We start from the raw sequence: 7,724 nt of genomic DNA, 5'->3' as shown, positions 1-7,724 counted from the left end.
TATAACTTCTATGAAATGATCTCTGAGCCTGACTGCAAGTGATGTCATTTTTCATTGCTCCAAAATTGTGGCATTCTATGTCAAGTAACCCATCAAAGGTTATTTCAGAAAAGAACACCAACTTCAGCTCTGGGAACCTGAGAAGCGTCAACATATTTGCTGTGGGGACCTGGATGGAAAGCCTGTAACTGAAATTTACAGGAAGCCTCTCCTCAGATGCAGGCAGCTGAAGTTCTGCAGGAGGGTGTTTAACCTTGTTTTACTCTGTGCAATAATTTTTAAAGTTGGCTTTGAAATTCTGAAAACACAGCAGGCTGCAAAGGGTCTGGGTTGCATGCCAGAGCTGTTTCATAGAATAATTTCGGTCATAAAGCAATTGACTTTTTTCATGAAAGACCAACACATGCCTCTTTTCATACTCATTGTTTCTGGGATTTCTACCTGCTCTCTTTCCCAGCACCCATCATCTTCTGGCCCAGTGTGCTTTGGAGATCACAGCATTTTCTGAAGCCTTTTAAACATGACTTTAAATATTTTCTCAGGTATAATTCAACAAGCACAATACCAACTAGAATTCTAAAATATTTTTGTTAATCAGAATGAAAGGTCTGCCAATTTGAGAATAAAAAAAAATCAGAATGGAATAAAAAGGTATTGTTGGATAGAAATTTTTCTAGTGGTTTTTTCATCTTTGGAAACTACAACATGTGTCTGAAGGGGGAAAATATTTGCAATATAATTCTAGCATACTGCAGAATAGTGGCTAATGATCCCAATAAGATGACAGAACAGATGAAGATTGTGAGGATTGTGAGGCATATCAGCATCGGCAAGCTGAAGGTTCAAACTACAAAACAAAGGGTTTCCAAGAACCTGCCAAATTTATGTTGTCACTAAGCCAGATTCTCTGCCAAGGAAATCCTCAGTCTTGCAACTGTAGAAAGCAAGTTAAGGTTAGGTAAATATCTCAAACTAGCACCTTCTGACAAGGGTAAGAATCCCAAGGATTATGTTTATAATGCTAATATTAGTGTAATTTAACTTATTTTCATGCTTTGGTTACATTTTCTGTTACCAAGCATTCAGAATTTTTGTTATGATTGGGAAAGATTATCAGACAATTTTTTTCCAAATAAAGCAAGTAATTGATCTTTTCTGGGAGGGAAATTTTAATTAGTTTTGGCAGATAGTTGCTCAATATCTATCTGATAAGAATGTGAAAGAAATGAGTTAAGAGATTCAAAGAAATGGCATTTTCAGTATTAAAGAAAAAACTTAACTAAAGCTTTATTTTTAGATACTGTCAATTACATTAACTTTTCTGGCTATACTAGGTTTATCAAAACAATTTTTCTGCCAAAAATTGTAGCTAACATAGTACATTACTTAATTTCCCACTAATAAGATGCATGCATAATTCATATATGTAAAAAAGAGATAGGAATAATGCATTTGTTTATTTTTCTTTATCTCCTCATTCACATTTATTAAGTGAATCAGCTAAGGCACCTTGCTAAGACAAGTTATTAAAAGAATTTATGAAGTTGTATATTTGCAATAAGCTTATCTTACCGCCATGTCCTTTTCTGTCAAGTTTCTGTCCTGTGACTCAGCTACCACAGTCACGTATCCATTAAAGGAAAACACAAATTTAACAGTTCTTTAACTTACTGATCTCATCTAACTAATGAACATCAAGCATGATGGACATACGTCGCCAGATAGCAGTTACCAGACACCAAATCTCTCATAGCTAGCTCTGGCAGCTACATTATTTAGTAAGTCATGGAAGAGAGAAGTGCACCCTCAACCACAACCCCTGTTTGTGCTGGGTACTCAGCTTACAAGTTTACTAGTTAAAGGCTGATTGAAGCAGCTTTTGTTTCCAAACTCTATAGAACGTTAAACTCATCCTTAGTAAAAGGACCCATCTCAGAGTCCCAGAAAACTGTCTGGAGGATATGGGTAATTAGTATTTGACAAAAGAAGAAATTTGTTAAATATTTCACGGATTATCCCAAGCAGGCTGAGTACCAGACAATACCTGTTTTTTAGGACAAACCTGATGTTCTGTCATATGAGCTTCTGCTATACTCACATACAGAATACATCTGGAAGAAAAGAAGCATGCAAAATTTGCTCTTGTGAAATTTTAAATGCGAATCTCAATGTGAATAATAAAAACAAAAACAAAGTTTTAGAGTTTACTATTGAGAACTGTCAAAGAATTGTAACACATAAATCCAGACTTCAGGGATGTATACTCTGTTCAGATGCTCTGGTTCTCACCTTTTCTGTGCACCAACATCCCCTGAGATGTCCTTAGCACTGCGGGTTCTTCAGGGCCCAGTAGGGGAGTTTCAGCTAGTTTCAACAGGTCTGGAATTTCAACTGGGAACTGGCCTTCTTAGAAAGCATCAAGAGGTGATTCTGATGTCCAAAGCCTATGAACCCACCATTAAAAAATAAAACTTAGGGGCCAGGTGTGGTGGCTCATGCCTGTAATCCCAGCAGTTTGGGAGGCTGAGCTGGGAGCATCATGAGGTCAGAAGATCGAGACCATCCTGCCTAACAAGGTGAAACCCTGTCTCTAATAAAAAACAAAAAATTAGCTGGGTGTGGTGGCACGTGCCTGTAATCCCAGCTACGCGGGAGGCTGAGGCAGGAGAATCGCTTGAACCTGGTAGGTGGAGGTTGCAGTGAGATGAGATCTCACCACTGCACTCCAGTCTGGGTGACGGAGCAAGACTCTGTCTCAAAATAAAATAAAATAAAACAAAACTAAAAAGTAAATAAAACTTAGCTACATCAGCAGAAATATTAATAAACAGGAGAAGACACAACACCATTCATTAATTCAATACCTGCTTGAGGATTCCTTATTATAGAGAAAGTGCTGTGCTAAGTAGTCATAAAGCCTTCATAAAACAACACATACAAACAGAAAATCACAAATGTTGACAAGGGTGTGTAGAAATTGGAACCCCTGTGCACTGATGTAGGCAATGTAAATGATGCAGCTTTTCTGAAGATACTATAGTGGTTTCTTAAAAAATGAAACATACAACTACCATATGACCCAGTAATTCTATATATAGATATGTAGCTAAAAGCTTTGAAAGTAGAAACTCAAACAAATATTAGCACAGCAATGTCCATAGCAACATTATTCACAATAGCAAAAACTGGAAACAACCCAAATGCCCCTGTATGGCAAATGGATAAACAAAATATGGTGTATACATACAATGGAATATTTAGCCTTCAAAAAGAGGAAATTTTGGCATAGAATGCAATGTGGATGAAACTTAAAGATATTATATTAACTGAAGTCAGTTACAAATAATAAAATACGTGATTCCACTACTATGTGGTACATAGAAGAGTCAAATTCACAAAGACAGAATGTCAAATAGTGGTTACTGGGGACTGAAAGGAGAGGGAAATGGGGAATTTTTTTTATTAATGAGTACATAGTTTCAGTTGGGGATGCTGAAAGAGTTCTGGAGATGGATTGTGGTGATGACTGTACATCAGTGTGAAAGTACTTAATGTCTCTGAGTGGTACAGAGATGTTCCTCAATTTATGATGAGACTCTGTGCTAATAAACCCATTGTAAATTGAAAATATCATAAATTAAAAAGGCAGCTAATACACCTTGCCCACAGATCATTACAATTTAGCCTAGCCTACCTTAAACGTGTACGGTATATAGCCTACAGAAGGCAAAATCAGCTAAGTCTATCTTAAAATACAGTGTAGAATATATCATGTCATTTATTGAATACTCTACTGAAAGTGTAATGCAAAAATGGTTATATGGTACAAATTCAAAATTTTAAGTACAGTTTCTACTAAATGCATGCCACTTTTACACCACCATAAATTTGAAAAATCATTCAATCAAACCAGTAAGCTGGGGACAGTGTATACTTAAACATGTTTAAATTTGTAAATTCCATGTTATGCATATTTTACCACAAGAAAACAACTGACAAAAACATGTCGTTAAAAATCATGAAAACAGTGATCAGGAAGTGTAGAATGTATACTGATAAATGTCTGTTATGATAAAATAAAATAGGCTTCCTAATGAAGAGAATTTTTGTACATGTTGAATGCAAAGGGATCCAACCTCTGGTGCCTCTCCTCTCCACCCTCCAACACATACAAATTAAAGGGAAATTGCAACTCGGCAATTTGTTATATAACACAAATATCAGCTCATCTGAGACATGACAGTAGATAGAATCAGATATTGCTAAAATTTTCTCAGTAATGAGAAAACCATTTATAAGATTTTTTTCCTTGAGCAATGAAAAACAATAACAAAAATAAAATCAAAATTATTCAATAAAGACATGACATTGAGACTGAGAGGGGTGCAGTTGGCTGACATGAAAATATGGATGTCCTGCTTATAGTGTGGCAGCAAAAACTACAAAAGTGGGTTTTACGACCCAAGACTGTTGTTGAAGATTTTCTATTTAGCACCATATGGCCTTGAGCTTTGGTTTCCCTCAGGATAAAATGGGACTCATAATTCCTTTCCTGACCTGGAATTAGAGAGAATACATGCAACTTTGAAAAAGTGTTGCAAAATATCAGAATAATTTCTTCATGCAGTACTAGAAATGGTTCAATAGAGACCTGTGGGTTTTTTTTTCTTTTTTTGAAATACATTAATTGAACAGTATGGTAATACTAATCAAAACATATTTAAAATTTTCCTGTAAGGTTGTAAATTCATTTTAAATTTACAAAAATGAATTAATTTTAAATATTTAGTGGAGACAAATTATCTGTTAAGGGTAGATTTGATTTTCAGCCTAAGACCATTAAAATGGAATAAAATGGTTCATTTTATGCTCTTTGAAAACTCCCAGAAATGCTCACATGATGGCCAGCTGTCCAGAGTGGCAAATGTGTTCTTGATACTAAGGTCAGTTCCATTGTGTTCTCAGGGCCTTAGTTTCTTTACACATATATAAAGCAGGTGGTCATTTATGGTGTTTCAGGTTAAAATAGTTTGGGCATGGGGGCTCATGCCTATAATCCCAGTGCTTTGGGAGGCCAAGTCAGGAGGACTGCTTGAGGCCAGGATTTCCAGACAAGCCTGGGCAGCACAGCAAGATCCCACCTCTACACAAAAATTAAAAAATTATCTGAACATGGTATTGTGTACCTGCAGTCCCAGTTATATGGGAGGGAGAGACAGGGGAAATCCTTGAGACCAGGAGTTTGAGACTGCAGTGAGCTATTATCCTGCGACTACACTCCAGACTGGGTAACAGAGTGAGACTCTGTCTCTCATATGGTTTGGCCCTGTGTCCCCACTCAAATCTCATCTCACACTGTAATTCCCATGTATCAGGGAGGGACCTGGAGGGAGATGATTGGATCACTGGGGTGGCTTCCTTCGTGCTGTTCTCCTGACAGTGAGTGAGTTCTCACGAGATCTGGTGGTTTTAGAGTGGCAGCTCCCCCTGTGCTCCTGCTCTCACCTGCCACCACGTAAGGTGTGCCTTGCTTCCCCTTCTCCATCTGCCATGATTCTAAGTTTCCTTAGGCCTCCTAGCCATGTGTAATTGTGCATCAATTACCTCTTTCTTTATAAATTTCCCAGTCTCAAGTATTATTTATAGCAGTGTAAAAGTGGACTAATACAGTTTTTTAAAAAAAGAAAATAACACATATATATATATATCACAGTTTATTCTCTAAGTGTAATGGCCATAGTAGAAAGTGTGAAACAGTCTGACTTTTCCAAAACTTCCACTTCTTTACCTTTACATGTTCTGGACCCCTGGTCTGAGGGGTGACGTCAAATGTTCTGGGTCCTATTTTGGGACACTGATATGGATAATGAAGACTGACAACCTAAAATCCCTGGTGGATGTCACGAAGCTGCTCAGGATGAGACACCATTGTAGTCTCTTGGGGAAAATACGCATTAGGTTAGATCCAGGTGGTGCTGCTGCAGTTGCCAGAGCTGCAATGCCTAAAGGAGGGAGAACGGGAGGCCACAAAAGCCAGGAAGTAAAGGAGCCCTTAGGAGGTCAACACACAGCTCCAGGCTGAGAAGCAGAAGGCCATGGAAGAAGAACAAGGAGAAGAAGGTGGAGATGGGGCTTACCCCAAAAAGGAGAAGAAATCCAGACTCAGATGAGAATTAAAATGAAGAAAATGACTACCAGCAAAAGTGCAAAGACATGGAAGGACTCATCAACATTAAGAACCCCAAGCAGGTAGGACAGACAACCAGAAAGGTCAAACGAGTGGATCTGGACAGGTTAAAGGAGCTTTTTAGGAGAAAATGCACTAGCAGGGAAGACAGAGCAAGTCAAGGCAGGCCTCGCCTGGCTAGTGATCATCTGGAAACAGTAGGAGAAGGCTGCCAGAAAGAAGTAGAGAGGAAAGCAAAATATGATGCCACATTGTTGGGAAAATGCACAAGGTTGTTCTTCTTGTATAAGTAAATGCCACCTGCAGGAGGAGAGGCCAGGCACCTAGGCCAGGACCTCTGCTGTGTCTCACCTACCCTGTGTCCCGGTACCACTGCAGCAGCCCTTCAAGGCCAGAAGCTCCCATGACCCAGGGCATCTTCTTCATCTTGGCACAAAAATTGTTTAGGGAGGCGTCTGGGGGTGAGTGGGGGGAGAGTGGAGGAGGGACAGCTGTTATCTCTGAGACAGAAAGATGCAGGAGAGCATTTCATATGTAACAATGTGCATGTTTCTTGCTGTTTTCAGAATTCAGAACCCTTGCTGGGGTGTCTGAGAAATGGGGTAAGAAGAGCTTCCATTTGTCTGGTAGATTGCATGTTAGTGGGCAGTTGTGCCAGGAGGCAGCTGCTGAGGGGTTTGCAACAACCAGCCCTGGTCTATGTGCCTGAATGCTCATTCAGAACGGGGCTGTCATCTGCAGGCTCATGCCCTGTGTCCCCGAGGGTCATGGTTTTGTCCTTGGCCAGTCCTCTCTGACCGGACTCACTGGAAGGAAGGAAGGAAGCAGAATTGCCCAAATGCTTTCTTTGGGTGATGCTGTTTTTGTTAAATTTCTTCCCCAGGAGCCCTATCTTTCAGTGTCCAGAAATATATTATATAGCCAAACTTATGTACTTTGAGTCTGAGAGATTAACTATTTTTCCCATGGGCACATTGCTGCCCCAGATAAAACTGTTTCTCTTAGTTAGAAAAACAAATGAATAACTCGAGTCTAGCAGCAGTGTCTGTCACTAAGTGCTAGCCTGAATTTGTTGATGATGCTGTGATTCTATGCTAATTTAATGTATATTATTTCAAGGAAATGGGGAGAAAGAAAAGAGTGTACTGTCAGAAATTATCTAAAGAGAAGCATGTATGTGTAGAAAAAAATATGAAAGAAGTGGTTTTTCTTATGAAAATCTTACCTTTTTTCTAGATGTCCCAATCCCTATCAGATGTTCCCTTTTGTCTGCCTAGAGACCTGCCAGGTTTCTCCAAATAATCCTGACTTCCTGGATACACCCACATGGAAACAGGTTGGGTTCTAGAAGAATTTGTCTGCTCTGTTTCCCAACAGAATCAGATTATCTCATTATTTTGGAACAGGTCAATCTGTTGCAGATGAATTAACGAATGCTGCTGAGTTAGCTATTATCACTTTTTCCTACATATTCTTAAAGGTATGTTTTAACCCAAAGACCCATAGTGACCAAGAGGTCACTATATGACTGAGCTAC

The 7,724-nt window shown here is 39.0% G+C and overlaps 1 protein-coding gene across 5 annotated transcripts in view; it reads right to left on the bottom strand.

Moving 5' to 3' along the window:
- XIRP2 (xin actin-binding repeat containing 2) overlaps window positions 1–7,483 on the bottom strand; it is a 357,739-nt gene extending 350,256 nt beyond the window's left edge. For 3 of the 5 annotated variants that reach the window (XM_011958038.1, XM_011958039.1, XM_011958035.1), the window contains exon 1: window positions 7,413–7,483. The gene's annotated coding sequence lies outside the window, so the exon portion shown is untranslated. Of the gene's footprint in view, window positions 1–4,458; window positions 4,558–6,542; window positions 6,643–7,412 lie in introns of all 5 variants that reach the window. The other 2 variants (XM_011958041.1, XM_011958036.1) reach the window with 2 other exon arrangements.
- Between the last annotated feature and the right edge of the window lie 241 nt (window positions 7,484–7,724).

Source organism: Colobus angolensis, unplaced genomic scaffold (assembly GCF_000951035.1).
Source record: "Colobus angolensis palliatus isolate OR3802 unplaced genomic scaffold, Cang.pa_1.0 Scaffold456, whole genome shotgun sequence".
Taxonomy (NCBI): Eukaryota; Metazoa; Chordata; class Mammalia; order Primates; family Cercopithecidae; genus Colobus; species Colobus angolensis.
Note: the sequence above shows the minus strand (reverse complement) of the source record. Positions and strands in the feature narration are given on the sequence as shown.